At 53.0% G+C, this 24,935-nt stretch overlaps 1 protein-coding gene across 4 annotated transcripts in view; it reads left to right on the top strand.

Moving 5' to 3' along the window:
* The first annotated feature begins 530 nt into the window (after nt 1-530).
* LOC135050267 (interferon-induced GTP-binding protein Mx3-like) overlaps nt 531-24,935 on the top strand; it is a 140,866-nt gene continuing 116,461 nt past the window's right edge. The window contains exon 1 of one of the 4 annotated variants that reach the window (XM_063956600.1): nt 531-639. The gene's annotated coding sequence lies outside the window, so the exon portion shown is untranslated. Of the gene's footprint in view, nt 640-1,044; nt 1,118-16,712; nt 16,802-24,935 lie in introns of those variants that run through there. The other 3 variants (XM_063956603.1, XM_063956602.1, XM_063956601.1) reach the window with 3 other exon arrangements.

The following is a 24,935-nucleotide window of genomic DNA, read 5'->3' as shown; positions in this document are numbered from 1 at the left end:
GCAGCAGTGAACAAGTAGGCGGGCCGAGGGGGTCCGATGACGCAATTTGCGCTGAATCGAGTCATCGTAGCTCCGCCCCCCACTATGCAGCGCCTCGTTTCTCGGCACAGCACAGCGGGGGGTGGAGTCACGATGACGCGACGATGATGCAACGCCCCCCGGACCGCGCATCCTGCTGCCGGCCACGCCCCCGAACCACCCGTCCTGCTGCCGGCCACGCCCCCATTCACCTACAACGCTGCCTCCTCCCGGAGGAGGAGGCAGCAAAGTAGGTAAGTATGCCATAAATGCCCTCTTTCTGTCAATCTTTTTTTTTTTAAATGATCAGAATACAGGCTTTTAATGTGTAGCTAACTGTTGTGAAACTGAAAGTCCCAGGGTGCCCTGCCAGCCTGGCTGTGGGTCGCTGGATTAGACAGTCCTCAGAAATATGGGAAAACAGGATTCTATTCTTAAAACCTTGTAGTTTCACTTTTGTTTCCTACAAGCAGAGACTTTCCCCCCTCCCATCTGTTTCCTCTAATGCATCTGTATAAGAGGCGTGGTGCTGTATCACTTGCTCTTCTCTTGCTGGACACGGACACTGCAGCATCACACTCTGAGGCAGCCGGGTACCCAGGGGCTCTGCACACCTGACAGGTGAGATGGGAGAAGGTTTATTCCTGATCTTATACCTGTAATAGCACTAAAGTGTCATCTGTGAGGGGATATTTATGTGTTTACAGCATGAAACTCAAAAGTCACAGACAGGCTAGCTTAGATTTGCTACACTCTATGGGGTCTATTTACTAAGCCTTAGAGAGAGAGATAAAGTGGAGTGATAAAGTAACAACCAACCAGCTCCTGTTTTTTTTTAAATACAGGTGCCTGTTTACTAAGGGGGTCATTCCGACCCGTTCGCACGCAGCGGTTTTTTTTCCTGCGGTGCGAACGGGTGCGGAATGCGCATGCTCGGCACCCGCAGTGCGCGTGCACGACGTTGCCCGGCGACAGGGGTTGCCGGGTTACGTTGCGGCTACCGACGAAAAACGGTTGCAGAGGTGACCGTTAAGAAGATCGACAGGAAGAAGGCGTTCCAGGGTGGATCCGGACCGTTTGGAGCCGTTTACGGGGAGTGGTGAGTAAAACGCAGGTGTGAACAGAGGGCGGAGGAGTGACGTCAAAGCCGGCCCCATCATCGCTGGATCCATCGCACAGGGTAAGTATATCCAGGGCTGGTCATGTTTTGCTTGAAATTTCTTTAGCTTAGCAGGTCTGCACAAGTGATCGCAGCCCTGCTAAGCTAAAATACACTCCCCCATAGGCGTGGACTATTGATCGCAGCAGCAGCTAAAAGTTGAGAGAAAGTGGAGAGAGATAAAGTACCAACCAACCACCTCCTAACTGTCAATTTTCAAACACAGCCTGTAACCCGGCAGTTAGGAGCGGGTTGGCTGGTACTTTATCACTCTCCACTTTATGTTTTAAAGCTGAGCACTGTGTATTCTAGTGTAAGCTTAGGGTGGAGGTGAAAAGGGATGGGGAAGGTAGAAGCAGGTGAGCAGTGGTCATGTGTGACAGTATGGTGAGACGGGGGCATGCAGGGAAGACACTTTTGATGAGGGGGTGTGAGGGCACAATGAACTGATGCGGAAACAATTTGGGCACAAGTATTGGAGGTAATGATGAGAAGGTACAAGCAGGGGATGAGGGGTCCATGTGGGTCACAAGTGGGCATGGGGGGTACAGGAAGATATGGAGGAGGGATAAACAGTGAACGTGGTTTAAAAGTGAGACAGCATGTATGGCACAGAAAGGTAAGAAGGGCTGGGCACACGGGGCATAATCTAATGGGGCATGTGGAGCACAATGATAGTAGAGGGCATCAATGTAGTGAGAATGGGGCATGTGGGGTACAATGAAGTGAGGATTGTTCACTTGTGGTACAGGGAAGTGAGGAGGGGGCATATTTGGTACAATGAAGTGAGGAGGGGACGTGTGGGGAACAATGAAGTGAGGAGAGGGCATGTAGGGCACAATGAAGTGAGGAGGGGCGTGTGGGGAACAAGGAAGTGAGGAGGGGGGGTGTGGGGCACAATGAAGTGAGAAGGGGGCATGTGCAGCACAATGAAGTGAGAAGGGGGCATTTTGGGCACAATGAAGTGAGGAGGGGTCATTTGTGGCGCAATGAATTGAGGAGGGGGCATGTGGGGCACAATGAAGTGAAAAGGGGGCGTGTGGGGCACAATGAAGTGAGGAGAGGGCGTGTGTGGCACAATGAAGTGATGGGGGCGTGTGTGGCACAATGAAGTGAGGAGGGGGCATGTGGGGCACAATGAATTGAGGAGGGTGCGTGTGGGATACAGTGAAATGAGGAGGGGCATGTGGGGCACAGTGAAGTGAGGAGGGGCATGTGGGGCACAATAAAGTGAGGAGGGGGCTTGTGGGGCACAATGAAGTGAGGAGGGGCATGTTTGGCACAATAAAGTGAGGAGGGGGCGTGTGGGACACAGTGAAGTGAGGAGGGGCATGTGGGGCACAATGAAGTGAGGAGGGGCATGTGGGGCACAATGAAGTGAGGAGGGGCGTGTGGGGAACAAGGAGGTGAGGAGGGGGCATGTGGGGCACAATGAAGTGAGGAGGGGGCATGTGTGGCACAATGAAGTGAGGAGGGGGCATATTTGGCACAATGAAGTGAGGAGGGGGCATGTGGAGCACAATGAAGTGAGGAGGGGGCATGTGTGCTACAATGAAGTAATGAGGGGTGTGTGGGGCACAATGAAGTGAAGAGAGGGTGTGTGGGGCACAATGAAGTGAGGAGGGGGCGTGTGGGGCACAATAAAGTGAAAAGGGGGCGTGTGGAGCACAATGAAGTGAGGAGGGGGCGTGTGTGGAACAGTGAAGTGATGGGGCGTGTGTGGCACAATGAAGTGTGGAGGGGGCATGTGGGGCACAATGAAGTGAGGAGGGGCCGTGTGGGGCACAGTGAAGTGAGGAGGGGCATGTGGGGCACAACGAAGTGAGGAGTGTTCACTTGTGGTACAGGGAAGTGAGGAGGGGGCATATTTGGCACAATGAAGTGAGGAGAGGCATGTGGGGTACAATGAAGTGAGGAGGGGGCATGTGGGGCACAATGAAGTGAGGAGGGGCGTGTGGGGAACAAGGAGGTGAGGAGGGGGCATGTGGGGCACAATGAAGTGAGGAGGGGGCATGTGTGGCACAATGAAGTGAGGAGGGGGCATATTTGGCACAATGAAGTGAGGAGGGGGCATGTGTGCTACAATGAAGTAATGAGGGGTGTGTGGGGCACAATGAAGTGAGGAGAGGGTGTGTGGGGCACAATGAAGTGACAAGGGGGCGTGTGGGGCACAATAAAGTGAAAAGGGGGCGTGTGGAGCACAATGAAGTGAGGAGGGGGCGTGTGTGGAACAGTGAAGTGATGGGGCGTGTGTGGCACAATGAAGTGTGGAGGGGGCATGTGGGGCACAATGAAGTGAGGAGGGGCCGTGTGGGGCACAGTGAAGTGAGGAGGGGCATGTGGGGCACAACGAAGTGAGGAGTGTTCACTTGTGGTACAGGGAAGTGAGGAGGGGGCATATTTGGTACAATGAAGTGAGGAGGGGACGTGTGGGGAACAATGAAGTGAGGAGAGGGCATGTAGGGCACAATGAAGTGAGGAGGGGCGTGTGGGGAACAAGGAGGTGAGGAGGGGGTGTGTGGGGCACAATGAAGTGAGGAGGGGGCAAGTACGGCACAATGAAGTGAGAAGGGGGCATTTTGGGCACAATGAAGTGAGGAGGGGTCATTTGTGGCGCAATGAATTGAGGAGGGGGCATGTGGGGCACAATGAAGTGAAAAGGGGGCGTGTGGGGCACAATGAAGTGAGGAGAGGGCGTGTGTGGCACAATGAAGTGAGGAGGGGGCATGTGGGGCACAATGAATTGAGGAGGGGGCGTGTGGGACACAGTGAAATGAGGAGGGGCATGTGGGGCACAGTGAAGTGAGGAGGGGCATGTGGGGCACAATAAAGTGAGGAGGGGGCTTGTGGGGCACAATGAAGTGAGGAGGGGCATGTTTGGCACAATAAAGTGAGGAGGGGGCGTGTGGGACACAGTGAAGTGAGGAGGGGCATGTGGGGCACAATGAAGTGAGGAGGGGCGTGTGGGGAACAAGGAGGTGAGGAGGGGGCATGTGGGGCACAATGAAGTGAGGAGGGGGCATGTGTGGCACAATGAAGTGAGGAGGGGGGCATATTTGGGACAATGAAGTGAGGAGGGGGCATGTGGAGGACAATGAAGTGAGGAGGGGGCATGTGTGCTACAATGAAGTAATGAGGGGCGTGTGGGGCACAATGAAGTGAGGAGAGGGTGTGTGGGGCACAATGAAGTGAGGAGGGGGCGTGTGGGGCACAATAAAGTGAAAAGGGGGCGTGTAGAGCACAATGAAGTGAGGAGGGGGCGTGTGTGGAACAGTGAAGTGATGGGGTGGTGTGGCACAATGAAGTGTGGAGGGGGCATGAGGGGCACAATGAAGTGAGGAGGGGCCGTGTGGGGCACAGTGAAGTGAGGAGGGGCATGTGGGGCACAACGAAGTGAGGAGTGTTCACTTGTGGTACAGGGAAGTGAGGAGGGGGCATATTTGGCACAATGAAGTGAGGAGAGGCATGTGGGGTACAATGAAGTGAGGAGGGGGCATGTGGGGCACAATGAAGTGAGGAGCAGGCATGAGGGGAACATTGAAGTGAGGAGGGGCATATTTGGCACAATGAAGTGAGGAGGGAGTATGTGGGGCACAATGAAGTGAGAAGGGGGCATGTGTGGCACAATGAAGTAATGAGGGGCGTGTGAGGCACAATTAAGTGAGGAGGGGGCGTGTGGGGCACAATGAAGTGAGGATTGTTCACGTGTGGTACAGGGAAGTGAGGAGGGGGCATATTTGGCACAATGAAGTGAGGAGGGTGTGTGTGGGGAACAAAGAAGTGAGGAGGGGGCATGTAGGGCACAATGAAGTGAAGAGGGGTGTGTTGGGAACAAGGAGGTGAGGAGGGGGCTTGTGGGGCACAATGAAGTGAGGAGGGGGCATGTGCGGCACAATGAAGTGAGAAGGGGGCATTTTGGGCACAATGAAGTGAGGAGGGGTCATGTGTGGCGCAATGAAGTGAGGAGGGGGCGTGTGGGGCACAATGAAGTGAGGAGGGGGCATGTGGGACATAAGGAAGTGAGGTGGGGCCGTGTGGGGCACAGTGAAGTTAGGAGGGGGCATGTGGGGCACAATGAAGTGAGGAGGGGGCGTGTGGGGCACAATGAAGTGAGGAGGGGGCCTGTGGGCAACAACAAAGTGAGGAGGGGGCATGTGAGGCACAATGAAGGGAGGAGAGGGCATGTGGGACACAGTGATGGGAGGAGGGGCATGTGGGGCATGATGAGGTGGGTTCACGTGTGGCACAAAGAAATGAGAAGAGGGCATGAGGGGAACAAGGAAGTGAGGAGGGGGCATGTGGGGAGCGAGGAAGTGAGGAGGGGGCATGTGGGGCACAATGAAGTGAGGAGGGGGCGTGTGGGGCACAATGAAGTGAGGAGGGGGCGTGTGTGGCACAATGAAGTGATGGGGGCGTGTGTGGCACAATGAAGTGAGGAGGGGGCATGTGGGGCACAATGAATTGAGGAGGGGCCGTGTAGGGCACAGTGAAGTGAGAAGGGGGCGTGTGAGGCACAGTGAAGTGAAGAGGAGGCGTGTGGGGCACAATGAAGTGAGGAGGGGGCGTGTGGGACACAGTGAAGTGAACAGGGGCGTGTGGGGTACAGTGAAGTGAGGAGGGGCATGTGGGGCACAATAAAGTGAGGAGGGGGCGTGTGGGGCACAATGAAGTGAGGAGGGGCATGTGGGGCACAATAAAGTGAGGAGGGGGTGTGTGGGACACAGTGAAGTGAGGAGGGGCATGTGGGGCACAATGAAGTGAGGAGGGGCGTGTGGGGAACAAGGAGGTGAGGAGGGGGCATGTGGGGCACAATGAAGTGAGGAGGGGGCATGTGTGGCACAATGAAGTGAGGAGGGGGCATATTTGGCACAATGAAGTGAGGAGGCGGCATGTTGGGCACAATGAAGTGAGGAGGGGGCATGTGTGCTACAATGAAGTAATGAGGGGCACAATGAAGTGAGGAGGGGGCGTGTGGGGCACAATAAAGTGAGGACACAGTGATGGGAGGAGGGGGCAAGTGGGGTATGATGAGGTGGGTTCACGTGTGGCACAATGAAATGAGGAGGGGGCATGTGGGGAACAAGGAAGTGATGAGGGGGCATGTGGGCAACGAGGAAGTTAGGAGGGGGCATGTGGGGCACAATTAAGTGAGAAGGGGCATGTGGGACACAAGGAAGCGAAGAGGGGGCATGTGGAGCACAATGAAGTGAGGTGGGGCACAATGAATGTGAGGAGGGGGCGTGTGGGGCACAATGAAGTGATGGGGGCGTATGTGGCACAATGAAGTGAGGAGGGGGCATGTGGGGCACAATTAATTGAGGAGGGGCCCTGTAGGGCACAATGAATTAAGGAGGGGCTGTGTGGGGCACAGTGAAGTGAAGAGGGGGCGTGTGGGGCACAATGAAATAAGGAGGGGGCGTGTGGGACACAGTGAAATGAGGAGGGGCGTGTGGGGCACAGTGAAGTGAGGAGGGGCATGTGGGGCACAATAAAGTGAGGAGGGGGCGTGTGAGGCACAATGAAGTGAGGAGGGGCATGTTTGGCACAATAAAGTGAGGAGGGGGCGTGTGGGACACAGTGAAGTGAGGGGCATGTGGGGCACAATGAAGTGAGGAGGGGCGTGTGGGGAACAAGGAGGTGAGGAGGGGGCATGTGGGGCACAATAAAGTGAGGAGGGGGCATGTGTGGCACAATGAAGTGAGGAGGGGGCATATTTGGCACAATGAAGTGAGGAGGGGGCATGTGGGGCACAATGAAGTGAGGAGGGGGCATGTGTGCTACAATGAAGTAATGAGGGGCGTGTGGGGCACAATGAAGTGAGGAGAGGGTGTGTGGGGCACAATGAAGTGAGGAGGGGGCGTGTGGGGCACAATAAAGTGAAAAGGGGGCGTGTAGAGCACAATGAAGTGAGGAGGGGGCGTGTGTGGAACAGTGAAGTGATGGGGTGGTGTGGCACAATGAAGTGTGGAGGGGGCATGAGGGGCACAATGAAGTGAGGAGGGGCCGTGTGGGGCACAGTGAAGTGAGGAGGGGCATGTGGGGCACAACGAAGTGAGGAGTGTTCACTTGTGGTACAGGGAAGTGAGGAGGGGGCATATTTGGCACAATGAAGTGAGGAGAGGCATGTGGGGTACAATGAAGTGAGGAGGGGGCATGTGGGGCACAATGAAGTGAGGAGCAGGCATGAGGGGAACATTGAAGTGAGGAGGGGCATATTTGGCACAATGAAGTGAGGAGGGAGTATGTGGGGCACAATGAAGTGAGAAGGGGGCATGTGTGGCACAATGAAGTAATGAGGGGCGTGTGAGGCACAATTAAGTGAGGAGGGGGCGTGTGGGGCACAATGAAGTGAGGATTGTTCACGTGTGGTACAGGGAAGTGAGGAGGGGGCATATTTGGCACAATGAAGTGAGGAGGGTGTGTGTGGGGAACAAAGAAGTGAGGAGGGGGCATGTAGGGCACAATGAAGTGAAGAGGGGTGTGTTGGGAACAAGGAGGTGAGGAGGGGGCTTGTGGGGCACAATGAAGTGAGGAGGGGGCATGTGCGGCACAATGAAGTGAGAAGGGGGCATTTTGGGCACAATGAAGTGAGGAGGGGTCATGTGTGGCGCAATGAAGTGAGGAGGGGGCGTGTGGGGCACAATGAAGTGAGGAGGGGGCATGTGGGACATAAGGAAGTGAGGTGGGGCCGTGTGGGGCACAGTGAAGTTAGGAGGGGGCATGTGGGGCACAATGAAGTGAGGAGGGGGCGTGTGGGGCACAATGAAGTGAGGAGGGGGCCTGTGGGCAACAACAAAGTGAGGAGGGGGCATGTGAGGCACAATGAAGGGAGGAGAGGGCATGTGGGACACAGTGATGGGAGGAGGGGCATGTGGGGCATGATGAGGTGGGTTCACGTGTGGCACAAAGAAATGAGAAGAGGGCATGAGGGGAACAAGGAAGTGAGGAGGGGGCATGTGGGGAGCGAGGAAGTGAGGAGGGGGCATGTGGGGCACAATGAAGTGAGGAGGGGGCGTGTGGGGCACAATGAAGTGAGGAGGGGGCGTGTGTGGCACAATGAAGTGATGGGGGCGTGTGTGGCACAATGAAGTGAGGAGGGGGCATGTGGGGCACAATGAATTGAGGAGGGGCCGTGTAGGGCACAGTGAAGTGAGAAGGGGGCGTGTGAGGCACAGTGAAGTGAAGAGGAGGCGTGTGGGGCACAATGAAGTGAGGAGGGGGCGTGTGGGACACAGTGAAGTGAACAGGGGCGTGTGGGGTACAGTGAAGTGAGGAGGGGCATGTGGGGCACAATAAAGTGAGGAGGGGGCGTGTGGGGCACAATGAAGTGAGGAGGGGCATGTGGGGCACAATAAAGTGAGGAGGGGGTGTGTGGGACACAGTGAAGTGAGGAGGGGCATGTGGGGCACAATGAAGTGAGGAGGGGCGTGTGGGGAACAAGGAGGTGAGGAGGGGGCATGTGGGGCACAATGAAGTGAGGAGGGGGCATGTGTGGCACAATGAAGTGAGGAGGGGGCATATTTGGCACAATGAAGTGAGGAGGCGGCATGTTGGGCACAATGAAGTGAGGAGGGGGCATGTGTGCTACAATGAAGTAATGAGGGGCACAATGAAGTGAGGAGGGGGCGTGTGGGGCACAATAAAGTGAGGACACAGTGATGGGAGGAGGGGGCAAGTGGGGTATGATGAGGTGGGTTCACGTGTGGCACAATGAAATGAGGAGGGGGCATGTGGGGAACAAGGAAGTGATGAGGGGGCATGTGGGCAACGAGGAAGTTAGGAGGGGGCATGTGGGGCACAATTAAGTGAGAAGGGGCATGTGGGACACAAGGAAGCGAAGAGGGGGCATGTGGAGCACAATGAAGTGAGGTGGGGCACAATGAATGTGAGGAGGGGGCGTGTGGGGCACAATGAAGTGATGGGGGCGTATGTGGCACAATGAAGTGAGGAGGGGGCATGTGGGGCACAATTAATTGAGGAGGGGCCCTGTAGGGCACAATGAATTAAGGAGGGGCTGTGTGGGGCACAGTGAAGTGAAGAGGGGGCGTGTGGGGCACAATGAAATAAGGAGGGGGCGTGTGGGACACAGTGAAATGAGGAGGGGCGTGTGGGGCACAGTGAAGTGAGGAGGGGCATGTGGGGCACAATAAAGTGAGGAGGGGGCGTGTGAGGCACAATGAAGTGAGGAGGGGCATGTTTGGCACAATAAAGTGAGGAGGGGGCGTGTGGGACACAGTGAAGTGAGGGGCATGTGGGGCACAATGAAGTGAGGAGGGGCGTGTGGGGAACAAGGAGGTGAGGAGGGGGCATGTGGGGCACAATAAAGTGAGGAGGGGGCATGTGTGGCACAATGAAGTGAGGAGGGGGCATATTTGGCACAATGAAGTGAGGAGGGGGCATGTGGGGCACAATGAAGTGAGGAGGGGGCATGTGTGCTACAATGAAGTAATGAGGGGCGTGTGGGGCACAATGAAGTGAGGAGAGGGTGTGTGGGGCACAATGAAGTGAGGAGAGGGCATGTGTGGCACAATGAAGTGATGGGGGCGTGTGTGGCACAATGAAGTGAGGAGGGGGCATGTGGGGCACAATGATTTGAGGAGGGGCCGTGTAGGGCACAATGAATTGAGGAGGGGCCGTGTGGGGCACAGTGAAGTGAAGAGGGGGCGTGTGATACACAGTGAAATGAGGAGGGGCGTGTGGGGCACAGTGAAGTGAGGAGGTTCATGTGGGGCACAATAAAGTGAGGAGGGGGCGTGTGGGGCACAATGAAGTGAGGAGGGGCATGTTTGGCACAATAAAGTGAGGAGGGGGCGTGTGGGACACAGTGAAGTGAGGAGGGGCATGTGGGGCACAATGAAGTGAGGAGGGGCGTGTGGGGAACAAATTGGTGAAGAGGAGGCATGTGGGGCACAATGAAGTGAGGAGGGGGCATGTGGGGCACAATGAATTGAGGAGGGGCCGTGTAGGGCACAATGAAGTGAGGAGGGGGCGTGTGGGGCACAATGAAGTGAGGAGGGGGCGTGTGGGGCACAATAAAGTGAGGAGGGGGCATGTGAGGCACAATGAAGGGAGGAGAGGGCATGTGGGACAGAGTGATGGCAGGGGGGGCATGTGGGGCACGATGAGGTGGGTTCACGTGTGGCACAATGAAATGAGAAGGGGGCATGAGGGGAACGAGGAAGTGAGGAGGGAGCATGTGGGGAACGAGGAAGTGAGGAGGGGTCATGTGGGGCACAATGAAGTGAAAAGGGGGCGTGTGGGGCACAATGAAGTGAGGAGGGGGTGTGTGTGGCACAATGAAGTGATGGGGGCATGTGTGGCACAATGAAGTGAGGAGGGGGCATGTGGGGCACAATGAATTGAGGAGGGGCCGTGTAGGGCACAGTGAAGTGAGAAGGGGGCGTGTGAAGAGGAGGCGTGTGGGGCACAATGAAGTGAGGAGGGGCGTGTGGGACACAGTGAAGTGAGCAGGGGCGTGTGGGGCACAGTGAAGTGAGGAGGGGCATGTGGAGCACAATGAAGTGAGGAGGGGGCGTGTGGGGCACAATGAAGTGAGGAGGGGCATGTGGGGCACAATAAAGTGAGGAGGGGGTGTGTGGGACACAGTGAAGTGAGGAGGGGCATGTGGGACACAATGAAGTGAGGAGGGTCGTGTGGGGAACAAGGAGGTGAGGAAGGGGCATGTGGGGCACAATGAAGTGAGGAGGGGGCATGTCTGGCACAATGAAGTGAGGAGGGGGCATATTTGGCACAATGAAGTGAGGAGGGAGCATGTTGTGCACAATGAAGTGAGGAGTGGGCATGTGTGCTACAATGAAGTAATGAGGGGCACAATGAAGTGAGGAGGGGGCGTGTGTAGCACAATGAAGTGAGGAGGGGGCATGTGTGGCACAATTAATTGAGGAGGGGCCGTGTAGGGCACAATGAATTGAGGAGGGGCGGTGTGGGGCACAGTGAAGTGAAGAGGGGGCGTGTCGGGCACAATGAAGTAAGGAGGGGGGGTGTGGGACACAGTGAAATGAGGAGGGGCGTGTGGGGCACAGTGAAGTGAGGAGGGGCATGTGGGGCACAATAAAGTGAGGAGGGGCGTGTGGGGAACAAGGAGGTGAGGAGGGGGCATGTGGGGCACAATAAAGTGAGGAGGGGGCATGTGTGGCACAATGAAGTGAGGAGGGGGCATATTTGGCACAATTAAGTGAGGAGGGGGCATGTGGGGCACAATGAAGTGAGGAGGGGGCATGTGGGGCACAATGAAGTGAGGAGGGAGCATGTTGGGCACAATGAAGTGAGGAGGGGGCGTGTGTGGCACAATGAAGTGAGGAGGGGGCATATTTGGCACAATGAAGTGAGGAGGGGGCATGTGAGGCACAATGAAGTGAGGAGGGAGCATGTTGGGCACAATGAAGTGAGGAGGGGGCATGTGTGCTACAATGAAGTAATGAGGGGCACAATGAAGTGAGGAGGGGGCGTGTGTGGCACAATGAAGTGAGGAGGGGGCATGTGGGGCACAATGAATTGAGGAGGGGCCGTGTAGGGCACAATGAATTGAGGAGGGACCGTGTGGGGCACAGTGAAGTGAAGAGGGGGCATGTGGGGCACAATGAAGTAAGGAGGGGGCGTGTGGGACACAGTGAAATGAGGAGGGGGCGTGTGGGGCACAGTGAAGTGAGGAGGGGCATGTGGGGCACAATAAAGTGAGGATGGGGCGTGTGGGGCACAATGAAGTGAGGAGGGGCATGTTTGGCACAATAAAGTGAGGAGGGGGTGTGTGGGACACAGTGAAGTGAGGAGGGGCATGTGGGGCACAATGAAGTGAGGAGGGGCGTGTGGGGAACTAGGAAGTGAGGAGGGGGCATGTGGGGCACAATAAAGTGAGTAGGGGGCATGTGTGGCACAATGAAGTGAGGAGGGGGCATATTTGGCACAATTAAGTGAAGAGGGGGCATGTGGGGCACAATGAAGTGAGGAGGGGGCATGTGTGCTACAATGAAGTAATGAGGGGCGTTTGGGGCACGATGAAGTGAGGGGAGGGTGTGTGGTTCACAATGAAGTGAGGAGAGGGCGTGTGTGGCACAATGAAGTGATGGGGGCGTGTGTGGCACAATGAAGTGAGGAGGGGGCATGTGGGGCACAATGATTTGAGGAGGGGCCGTGTAGGGCACAATGAATTGAGGAGGGGCCGTGTGGGGCACAGTGAAGTGAGGAGGGGGCGTTTGGGGCACAGTGAAGTGAGGAGGGGGCGTGTGGGGCACAATGAAGTAAGGAGGGGGCGTGTAGGACACAGTGAAATGAGTAGGGGCGTGTGGGGCACAGTGAAGTGAGGAGGGGCATGTGGGGCACAATAAAGTGAGGAGGGGGCGTGTGGGGCACAATGAAGTGAGGAGGGGCATGTTTGGCACAATAAAGTGAGGAGGGGGCGTGTGGGACACAGTGAAGTGAGGAGGGGCATGTGGGGCACAATGAAGTGAGGAGGGGCGTGTGGGGAACAAGGAGTTGAGGAGGGGGCATGTTGGGCACAATAAAGTGAGGAGGGGGCATGTGTGGCACAATGAAGTGAGGAGGGGGCATATTTGGCACAATGAAGTGAGGAGGGGGCATGTGGGGCACAATGAAGAGAGGAGGGGGCATGTGTGCTACAATGAAGTAATGAGGGGCATGTGGGGCACAATGAAGTGAGGAGAGGCATGTGGGGCACAATGAAGTAAGGAGAAGGCAGGTGGGGAACATTGAAGTGAGGAGGGGCATATTTGGCGCAATGAAGTGAGGAGGGAGCATGTGGGGCACAATGAAGTGAGAAGGGGGCATGTGTGGCACAATGAAGTAATGAGGGGTGTGTGGGGCACAATTAAGTGAGGAGGGGGCGTGTGGGGCACAATGAAGTGAGGATTGTTCACGTGTGGTACAGGGAAGTGAGGAGGGGGCATATTTGGCACAATGAAGTGAGGAGGGTGTGTGTGGGGAACAATGAAGTGAGGAGGGGGCATGTAGAGCACAATGAAGTGAGGAGGGGTGTGTGGGGAACAAGGAGGTGAGGAGGGGGCATGTGGGGCACAATGAAGGGAGGAGGGGGCATGTGCGGCACAATGAAGTGAGAAGGGGGCATTTTGGGCACAATGAAGTGAGGAAGGGTCATGTGTGGCGCAATGAAGTGAGGAGGGGGCGTGTGGGGCACAATTAAGTGAGGAGGGGCCTTGTGGGACATAAGGAAGTGAGGTGGGGCCGTGTGGGGCACAGTGAAGTGAGGAGGGGGCATGTGGGGCACAATGAAGTGAGGAGGGGGCGTGTGGGGCACAATGAAGTGAGGAGGGGGCGTGTGGGGCACAATAAAGTGAGGAGGGGGCATGTGAGGCACAATGAAAGGAGGAGAGGGCATGTGGGACACAGTGATGGGAGGAGGGGGCATGTGGGGCATGATGAGGTGGGTTCACGTGTGGCACAATGAAATGAGAAGGGGGCATGAGGGGAACGAGGAAGTGAGGAGGGGGCATGTGGGGAACGAGGAAGTGAGGAGGGGGCATGTGGGGCACAATGAAGTGAAAAGGGGGCGTGTGGGGCACAATGAAGTGAAGAGGAGGTGTGGGGCACAATGAAGTGAGGAGGGGGCGTGTGGGACACAGTGCAGTGAGCAGGGGCGTGTGGGGCACAGTGAAGTGAGGAGGGGCATGTGGGGCACAATAAAGTGAGAAGGGGGGGTGTGGGACACAGTGAAGTGAGGAGGGGCATGTGGGGAACAAGGAGGTGAGGAGGGGGCATGTGGGGCACAATGAAGTGAGGAGGGGGCATATTTGGCACAATGAAGTGAGGAGGGGGCATGTTGGGCACAATGAAGTGAGGAGGGGGCATGTGTGCTACAATGAAGTAATGAGGGGCGTGTGGGGCACAATGAAGTGAGGAGGGGGCGTGTGGGGCACAATAAAGTGAGGAGGGGGCATGTGAGGCACAATGAAGGGAGGAGAGGGCATGTGGGACAGAGTGATGGGAGGAGGGGGCATGTGGGGCACGATGAGGTGGGTTCACGTGTGGCACAATGAAATGAGAAGGGGGCATGAGGGGAACGAGGAAGTGAGGAGGGGGCATGTGGGGCACAATGAAGTGAAAAGGGGGCGTTTGGGGCACAATGAAGTGAGGAGGGGGCGTGTGTGGCACAATGAAGTGAGGAGGGGGCATGTGGGGCACAATGAATTGAGGAGGGGCCGTGTAGGGCACAGTGAAGTGAGAAGGGGGCGTGTGAGGCACAGTGAAGTGAGGAGGGGCATGTGGGGCACAATGAAGTGAGGAGGGGGCGTGTGGGGCACAATGAAGTGAGGAGGGGCATGTGGGGCACAATAAAGTGAGGAGGGGGTGTGTGGTACACAGTGAAGTGAGGAGGGGCATGTGGGGCACAATGAAGTGAGGAGGGGCGTGTGGGGAACAAGGAGGTGAGGAGGGGGCATGTGGGGCACAATGAAGTGAGGAGGGGGCATGTGTGGCACAATGAAGTGAGGAGGGGGCATATTTGGCACAATGAAGTGAGGAGGGGGCATGTTGGGCACAGTGAAGTGAGGAGGGGGCATGTGTGCTACAATGAAGTAATGAGGGGCGTGTGGGGCACAATGAAGTGAGGAGGGGGCGTGTGCTGCACAATAAAGTGAGGACACTGTGATGGGAGGAGGGGGCATGTGAGAATCTGTGTTGTGAGAATCTGTGTTGTACTTAATTAGAAGGGATCACTACTACTGTACCATTTATACATCTACAGTATCAACGCGGCTGCAGTTCTCTATGTGATTTTCATACACAGTATACTGTTGCACATGTATTGTAACCTGACCTGAATTCCCTCCCTGTCTACTGCAGGGGGGAAGGGTGATGGGGGTAGGGGGAGGCAGTGGAAAATACCATGCTTTTGCAATATGAGCGCCCGCGTCACCTAACGGCATAAACGAACACCAATGGGAAGGAATCACTGTTTGCAGTACTTTTACACATGAACTTGTGAATCTTCCATGCAGCGTTGTGGCAATTGATAAAGGCTCCCGCTTCCCACGCTGAGAGTCCCCGGTTTGATTCCCAAAGTGCCAATGTATATATTTTTTTTCCCTTGACATTCACTTTATTATTATTTTTTTTCTAAGTAATACATTCAATGGAAGGGTGCACACAGGTTTCACATAAATCAGAGTAAATCTGCAGGAGCGACTCATTCAGCTATATACAATACACAGCGGTAATGAGCACCCGTAGACATACAGTACCAGTAAATATAAATTACAGTAGTGTATTCTGACGCAACTAACTGTTCGAGCAACACAATACTGTAGATCGTCGGCGTTAGAGAATCTGTGTTGTGAGAATCTGTGTTGTAGTTAATGAGAAGGGATCATTAGCAGTGCTCGGCTATGGAGCGAGCGACGGCATAGGTTTTGCAGGCTATGGGGCGATGCTGAAGGAGTATCACAATCCCCTAGTTTAAAATACACAGAGGCGATAGGGGTAAGCGAGCTCTATGCACATAGAGATACACCGGACTCGATCGCATAGCAAACTGACAAAATGGCCGCCGCCCACCCATGAACCACAGCACTCGCTCCATAGCCGAGTGCTGCCATGAGGCGGGAGTTCACAGGCATCGGCCATTTTGTCAGTTTGGTATGCGATCGAGTCCGGTGTATCACTATGTGCATAGAGCTCACTTATCCCTATCGCCCCTGTGTATTTTAAACTAGGGAATTGTGATGCTCCTTCAGCATCGCCCCATAGCCTGCAAAACTTATGCCATTGTTCGCTCCATAGCCGAGCGCTGCTACGAGGTGGGAGTTCACAGGTGTCGGACATTTTGTCAGTTTGCTGTGCGATCGAGTCCGGTGTATCGCTATGTGCATACAGCTCGCTTAATCCTATCGCCCCTGTGTATTTTAGCTAGGGGATTGTGACGCTCCTTCAGCATTGGTCCATAGCCTGCAAAACCTGTACCGTACAGTGCATAGAACCTTAACAGTAGAAACGCTCCTGCAGCTTTGCCCTGCTTTATGTAAAACTTGTGTGCACACTTCTATTGAATGTGAAAGTATACTACAGTACAATAGATAAAAAAATAAAAAAATAATAAAGTGTCTGGAAGAAATGAACATGCATTCGTACTTTAGGAATTGAACCCTGGACTCTAAGCATGGGAAGCGGAACACTTCACCACTCGGACACTTCGCTGCCAACAGATGAATAAGCCCATTGGTTTTGATTATGCCGTAATGGCTACGGGATTAGGACGCTAACATACAGTACAATATCCCTAACATCAATAGGCAACAATGTACTTGCAACACGTCCGTTTGCGTATGTGTACGCTACTGGTTTTATGTTGATTTGTCTGCGGGACTTGGACGCTCACATATTCCTAAAGTACTGTAAATGGACCATACTGTGCCTTTATCACATTCGTTTGCATCTGTATATGCTGCACTATTTGCGTCTGTACTGTATATACTGTTATATACTGTATGAAATACTGTAGCGTAATGAGAGGCACTAGTAAAGTAGTTCTTACTATGTATTTCAGTATTTTATTTTACGGGAGACCACACGCATGCGCAGTGGCGATTGTAAAAAGTGACATCTGGTGGATGATCGCAGGTATTACACTTAAAGGTAATGACAAACGCTCTGTGCGCCTCCCTACGACTAGGCGCGCCTACCTGCGCTCAGGCACGCTGCGTATGCCCGATCGCGACTAACGCCTCAGCCAGCCAAGATAACGGAGGACTCATCTGTATATTATCCTGCTGGGCAAGCTTGCTTAACCTGCATTGTGCAATCTTGATATCCTGCTGGGCAATCCTGCTAAACTTGCACTATGCAATCCTGATATCCTGCTGGGCAACACTGCTTATCTGCACTGTGCAATCCTGATATCCTACTAGGGAAAACTGCTAATCTGCACTGTGCAATTCTATTGTTCTGCAGTGCAAACCTGTTATCTTACTGGGTAATCGTGAAGAACCTGAACTATGAAATCCTGATATCCTGACTGCAATTCTGCAGTCTTGTTCTGTGTCTCTCAGTATCTTAAAACCCAGTTTTACCTGTATTATGCTCAGAGCCGGCCCTAACCAATATGATACCCTAGGCAAGATTTTGGCTGGTGCCCCCTAGCACAACCGCTGGTTCCGCCTCTGACCTTGCACCTCTTTCCCAGCACCATCACCCCTCACCCATAGCAGTCCTTATTTTGGGGTTTGTACCCCCTATATTTTAAATAGGAACAGTTCGCACATTTTGCACAGCCCAAAAAGGGTTGTGTTTTTGCTGGCAAGGGGCATGGCCCCACAATAGTAACCCCAATTCCAATTACGCCACACAGTACTGCAACTTTATTCACATTTGATCATGCGATATTGTCCATAATTCATATTACATCCCACAGTAGTATCACTTTACCTTAAACGTTACTCCTCACAGTAGAGCCCCTTATTCACATTACATCACACTGAATTGCTCCTTATTCACATTACACCACACCATATTGCTCTTTATTCACATTAGATAACACAGTAGTGCCCTTTCTATATGCAACGCCACATAGTAGAGCACCTTATACACATAATGCCACACATTAGTAATGCATTTATACACATAATTCCACACAGTAATGTCCCTTATACATGTGAGACACCTTATTAATGTCCTTATAAACATAATGCAACTTACACATTATGACAACCTTTATTAATGTCCTTTTACACATAATGTCCCTTACACATATGCCGCACATTATTAATGCCCTTATACACATAATGACACACATAGTGCCCCTTACACATATGTTGCACATTATTAATGCATTTTTACATGACACACATAATGCTCCTTACACATATTCCGAACACTACTGCACAACCAACCCACTCACATGCACACAGCACTCACACTGCCACTAACACTGTGACCTCTGCCTCTGCTTGGATACAGATGTGTCCTCATAAATATTGCCTCAATGCTAACGTTGGGCACCTTTTTTTATGAAAATGCATATTATTTGCATTGCTATGTGTCTAGGATGCACAAGCAGATTCTGCTGATTAAACTGATATGCAGCATGCCTATATACTGTGTGAGACTGTGGCTGTATGTGCAAAATAAATGCTACATACAGAATATAGGCATGCCGCATATCATTTTAATCAGTAGAAGCTGCTGATGCCCCTAGGCATATCAAATGCCCTAGGCAATTGCCTAGTTTGCCTATGCCTATGGCCGGCTCTGATTATGCTATCCTGATATCTTGGCCAGTACTATGTTAATTCCTGCTGCCTGCCTAGTGCAAACCTGTACTATTGTTTTTGTATCCTGTTTCCTACTTTGAAGATCCTGCATTCCTGCACATTGTGTATCAGCAAACTCTAGCTGCCTGTGTCTGTGCAGTACTTCTGCCATTTCCTATCATCCAGTCACGACAGTCAGGGTTGTTGCACACACTCAGGTTTTGTCCAGACGGCAAAAAGATGGACAAAAGTCGTCTGTTTTTGTACCGGCTGGCAAAGCCTTTCACACACAACAGCTTGCAGCCGTGCTTACAGCTGTGCGCATGTGCAGCAGCAGAAGAAAAAAGCCGTTGTGTGTGAAAGCTCCCATTCACACACATTTTAGACTGCCATCAGAGACAGCACTGGACCTTTCAGTGGATATTTCCCTCTGCAACCCGGCAGCCGGGCCGGGGCTGTGCTGTGTGAAAGGAGCAGTGTGTTTTCATATACTGTATATCTGAAAACACTGCAAGGCAAAAAGCCGTCCAGCTTTTTGCTGGCCAGTGAAAACCGGCTAGTGTGAGACAGCCCTAAGGCTCCAGATTGTAGTCTGCACGAGGAGTAGTATTATATGGTCATCTAGCTTTACTAACGTTCCAGTCACCACAGCTAGGTCAAGGGGCACTGACTCGAATCCCAATACTCAGTGCCATGGTACCGAGATGGTTGGCCATTTTCCCGGTCCAAGAGCGTAGGCTAGAACGGTAGGGTTGGCCATCGAACATCGATGATTCAAAATCGATCAAAATGGTATATCCCTATGTTGAATACTTTTACCATCGATGGTGTATAGCCAGATGGTTATACACTATCGATGGTAACTGTATGCCCAATGTTGTCGTTTCCAGGGCTGATGTTGCTGCACAGCGCTGCTAGGCTGTCAGCCAGCAACCCTGGGCAGCCTCTGACTCTAAAGCCCCCTACACACTTGCGGATGCATTCAATTTTGACGATGATCGATCTGAATGATGATCGATCATCGTCCAAATTGACTTGCATTGCAAAGCGACGGAGAACCAACGATGAACGACCGCAGGGCCGCGCATCGTTGGTGCATACACACTGAGCGATATGAACGATTTCTCGTTCATTACTGAATAAGATCATTCATATCACCCGCACACGTCGGCAAGTGTGTAGGGCCCTGTACACTGTGTATAAGACCTGAGAATGGAATGTGCCGCCTCTTTCAAAGGCTGAGCTGTCGGTCATATCTCAGCCCCGCCCCAGCTCTCATACAGAGACAAAGCCAGCAGTCGCGCATGCACATAAACACCGATGGTAAAACCATTGATGGATATGCACAGAATAGTTACCTGCCATCGATGGTTTATGTCACCATCACCATGGATGGTAACCATCAATGGAGGTAATGCCAATTGCCATCTGGCTGTACAGGGACCCCGATGCCTGGAGGATCCACCACTTTACCTATGCAGGTCACAGCTGGTATCATCCTGTTCCTTCTCTTCTGCCTGCAAATGCAAAGCTGCAGGGAATAGGGATGGGCATCGGTTTCCAATGGTTTGCAACCATCACTGCTTTTCTTCTGATGTTAGTAATTTCATAATTCGATGGCGGCTTTCCGATGGTAGCCACCATTGAATGGTGTGGAAGCGATGGCCATCTGATGTTAAAATACAGTTGAATTCAGCTGTTTAACATCGGGAATGGCCATGGGTTGCTTTTCGCATGCACTTTTTTTGCGCGTGTGAAAATCATCTGAATATTTTTTCCATCTAAAGTTTCAATGGTGGAAGCCCAGTCATCATTTGATGCTGGGCTCATCATCTAATATTCCAAAGTTTTCCTGTTTTTATGGAAACATCAGATAACAGACCCATACTTCCTAACCATCCTGATTTCAGTGGGACAGTCTAATTTTTTATCCACTTAGGGGGTCATTCCGAGTTGCTCGCTAGCAGTTTTTAGCAGCTGTGCAAACGCTATGCCGCCTCCCACTGGGAGTGTATTTTAGCTTAGCAGAAGTGCGAACGAAAGGATCGCAGAGCGGCTACAATAAAATTTTGTGCAGTTTCTGAGTAGCTTCAAACCTACTCAGCGCTTGCGAACACTTCAGACTATTCAGTTCCTGTTTTGACGTCATGAACACACCCTGCGTTCGCCCAGCCACACCTGCGTTTTTCCTGGCACGCCTGTGTTTTTTCTGGCACGCCTGTGTTTTTCCGAACACTCCCTGAAAACGGTCAGTTGACACCCAGAAACGCCCTCTTCCTGTCAATCACTCTGCGGCAGCCAGTGCGACTGAAATGCTTCGCTAGACCCTGGCCTATATTTACTAATAATCCGAGTTTGTCCGATTTGTGTTTTTTTTTCTAAGTCCCAACACGGGAATTCACTAAGCACAAATCTCGGCAGTGTTTGGGCTATTCGTAATGGTTTTAACGGCAAGGTTCAGAAATACGAATGAATAGACCATCGGTCAAACGCGGCTGTTATTTCATACAACACGGGTATTCACTATTCATTCGTATTTGGGTGTTAGTCTCTGAATGCTCAAGTGCGGGTGTATTTTTTTGCGAATCGTTAAAAAAAAGCAGAAAAAAAAATAGACCTGCTTTTTCCAGGCGAGTTTGGATAATCATGCACGGATCAGTGAGATCTGTGTATGGTTATCTATGGGAAAGGGTCTGTTTAGTGTAAAAATTGAAAAAAAAAATTGCGTGGGGTCCCCCCTCCTAAGCATAACCAGCCTCGGGCTCTTTGAGCCGGTCCTGGTTGTAAAAATACGGGGGGGAAATTGACAGGGGTTCCCCCATATTTAAACAACCAGCACCGGGCTCTGCGCCTGGTCCTGGTGCAAAAAATACGGGGGACAAAACACGTAGGGGTCCCCCGTATTTTTAACACCAGCACTGGGCTCCACTAGTCAGCGAGATAATGCCACAGCCGGGGGACACTTTTATATTGGTCCCTGCGGCCCTGGCATTAAATCACCAACTAGTCACCACTGGCCGGGGTACCCTGGAGGAGTGGTGACCCTTTAAAACAAGGGGTCCCCCCCCTCCAGCCACCCAAGGGCCAGGGGTGAAGCCCGAGGCTGTCCCCCCATCCAAGGGCGGCGGATGGGGGGCTGATAACCTTCTGTATAAAAAAAAAGAATATTGTTTTTTGTAGCAGTACTACAAGTCCCAGCAAGCCTCCCCCGCAAGCTGGTACTTGGAGAACCACAAGTACCAGCATGCGGGGGAAAACGGGCCCGCTGGTACTTGTAGTTCTACTACAAAAAAAATACCCAAATAAAAACAAAACACACACACACCGTGACAGTATAACTTTATTACATACATGCACACTTACATTCATACATACTTACCTATGTTGACACGAAGAGTCGGTCCCCTTCTCCACGTAGAATCCATGGGGTACCTGTAAATAAAATTATACTCAACAATCCTGTGTAGATTGGTCCTCTTCTGTTTGTAATCCACGTACTTGGCAAAAAAACAAAACGAAAATAACGGACCACGCACTGAAAGGGGTCCCATGTTTACACATGGGACCCCTTTCCCCGACTGGCGGGACCCCCCGTGACTGCTGTCAAAGAGGGTCCCTTCAGCCAATCAGGGAGCGCCACGTCATGGCACTCTCCTGATTGGCTGTGCGCGCCTGAACTGTCAGTCAGGCTGCGCACTGTAGAGATACAATGTACCGCATAGGTGCTCCATTGTATCCAATGGTGGGAACTTTGCGGTCTGCGGTAGACAGCGAGGTTAAGTGGGGTCACTCTTGTGGTAGGTACGAAGTTTGTGCCTCAAAAGAAGATGCTGGCTCGCTATCCCCTTGCGCCAGAGCTGTCTAAGAATTGGGAAACCCTCCTCCAGTGGACTCACATGTGGCTAGGATAGTGGTTTCCTCAGCTCTACCGGTCACTACCGTCACGTCTCTAAAAGAGCCTATGGATAAACGTGTGGAGGGTTGTCTTAAGGCGATTTACACCCTCACGGGTGCTGTACAAAGGCCCTCTATTGCAGCTACTTGGGCTGCAGAGGCCATTCAAGCATGGGCCTTGGAGTTAGATGCTGAAATCTCCTCTGACCATGCTAGACAATGCTTGTCTTATATTGTCACAGCTTCTCGTTATATTAAAGAGGCGGCTTCTGATGCCGGTATCCTGGCAGCCAAGGCCTCTACTACGTCAGTCCTGGCTCGCAGGATATTGTGGCTGAGATCCTGGTCTGTGGATCTGGACTCTAGAAAAACCCTGGAGGTACTCCCTTTTAAGGGAGATATTCTGTTTGGGGAGGATTTAAATAAGATTGTGGCTGACTTGGCTACTGCCAATACTGCCTGTCTGCCAAGTACTGCTCCTTCTGTGTTGAAGGCTAAAGGTACTTCCTTTCGCCCCTTTCATCCTTCAGGTAAAGCAAAAGGTCAGGCGTACAACAAGCAGGCCCGCACTTCCAAATCTGGTAAGCCTAAGCCCAAAAGAGCCTGGGCGGCCCGTCAGCCAGCTTCCAAGACCGATAAGCCGGCCGCATGACGGGGCGGGCCTCCCTCTGGGTGATCCCAGGGTGGGGGGCCGGCTTCTAGGGTATACCCAGGAATGGTTGAAGACCACTTCAGATGCCTGGGTATGGGAAGTCGTCACTCGAGGTTACGCCATAGCCTTCAAAAACCGACCCCCTCATCGATTTTGCCAGACAGATGTCCCGTTGGACAAGACAAAGGCAAACACTCTACATTCGGTGGTACAGACCCTCCTGGATACAGGAGTCGTGGTAGAGGTGCCCTTTGCTCAGAGGGGCCGGGGGTACTATTCTCCGCTGTTTCTAGTCCCGAAACCGAATGGGTCCTCCCGGCCCATTCTCAACCTCAAGGCATTGAACAGGTTTGTGAAGGTTTCCAAGTTCCGGATGGAAACCCTTCGCTCTATAGTTCTGGCCTTGGAACCTGGGGACTTCATGGTCTCCCTGGATATACAGGATGCTTACCTGCATATTCCTATAGCAGTGTCTCATCAGCAATAACTGAGATTTGCGATTGGCAACTGCCATTACCAGTTTCGGGCGTTACCTTTTGGTTTAACAACGGCTCCGCGAGTCTTTACAAAAGTCATGGCGGTGATGACGGTGGTACTCCGCCGCCAAGGGGTCAGGATACTGCCGTATTTGGATGACTTGTTAATCCAGGCAAATTCCCCAGAACTTCTCCTGCGTCATCTAGATGTGAGGGTCCGGTTTCTGCAAGCCCACGGGTGGCTCATCAACTGGAAGAAGTCATCCCTGATCCCTGCTCAGAGCATGGTGCATCTGGGAGCACTATTGGACACTCACAACCAGCGGTTGTTCCTGTCTCAGGAGAAAGTCCTGAAACTTCAGGACAGGATTCGTTGCTTCCTATCTCGTCCGCAAGTGTCGATACATTCGGTGATGCAGGTGCTGGGCCTCATGGTGCCAGCATTCGACATGGTGGAGTACGCTCAATTTCACTCTCGCCCTCTCCAGAGGCTGATTCTAGCCAAATGTGACGGCCTGCCTCACCGAATCAGGTCTCAAATGATCTCATTGACTCCGGAGGTCCGTCTGTCGCTGCTCTGGTGGCTCCGGGACCAACAACTGTGCAGGGGCCATCCGTTCTGGATATCCAACTGGGTCCTGTTGACGACAGATGCCAGCCTAAGAGGTTGGGGCGCGGTGCTGGAGCAACACTCCCTTCAGGGGCGGTGGACCAAGGAGGAGTCCCTCCTCTCGATCAATATTCTGGAGTTGCGGGCGGTCTTCAATGCATTGAACCTAGCCCAGCATTTAATTCAGAACCATCCTGTTCAAGTACAGTCGGACAACGCCACCACAGTGGCTTACATAAATCATCAAGGCGGCACTCGAAGCCGCCTAGCAATGAAGGAAGTCTCACGGATTCTACAGTGGGCAGAACGCCATCTACCGGCCATTTCGGTAATATTCATTCCGGGAGTCCTGAATTGGGAAGCGGACTTTCTCAGTCGTCAGGACGTACATGCCGGCGAGTGGGGCCTCCATCCAGAAGTGTTTCAACTCCTAGTGGAAAGGTGGGGCCTTCCAGACGTAGATCTGATGGCATCTCGACACAATCACAAGGTTCCGGTCTTCGGAGCAAGGACAAGGGATCCTCAAGCAGCATTCGTGGATGCGCTGGCGGTACCGTGGAGGTTTCGGCTGCCGTACGTGTTCCCTCCGGTGTCACTCCTGCCCAGGGTAATTCGGAAGTTCAAGCAAGAAAAAGGAATTCTGCTTCTCATAGCTCCAGCGTGGCGCAGACGGCACTGGTTCTCAGACCTGCAAGGCCTATCGTCAGAGCGTCCAATTCTACTTCCATAACGCCCAGACCTCCTCGTTCAGGGCCCCTGTGTCTACCAGGACCTAGCCCGGCTGTATTTGACGGCGTGGCTCTTGAAGCTTCCGTCTTAAGGGCTAAAGGGTTTTCTGAGGCAGTTATTCAAACAATGTTGCGGGCCCGGAAACCGGCTTCGGCTCGGA

Source organism: Pseudophryne corroboree, chromosome 2, assembly GCF_028390025.1.
Source record: "Pseudophryne corroboree isolate aPseCor3 chromosome 2, aPseCor3.hap2, whole genome shotgun sequence".
Taxonomy (NCBI): Eukaryota; Metazoa; Chordata; class Amphibia; order Anura; family Myobatrachidae; genus Pseudophryne; species Pseudophryne corroboree.
Note: the sequence above shows the minus strand (reverse complement) of the source record. Positions and strands in the feature narration are given on the sequence as shown.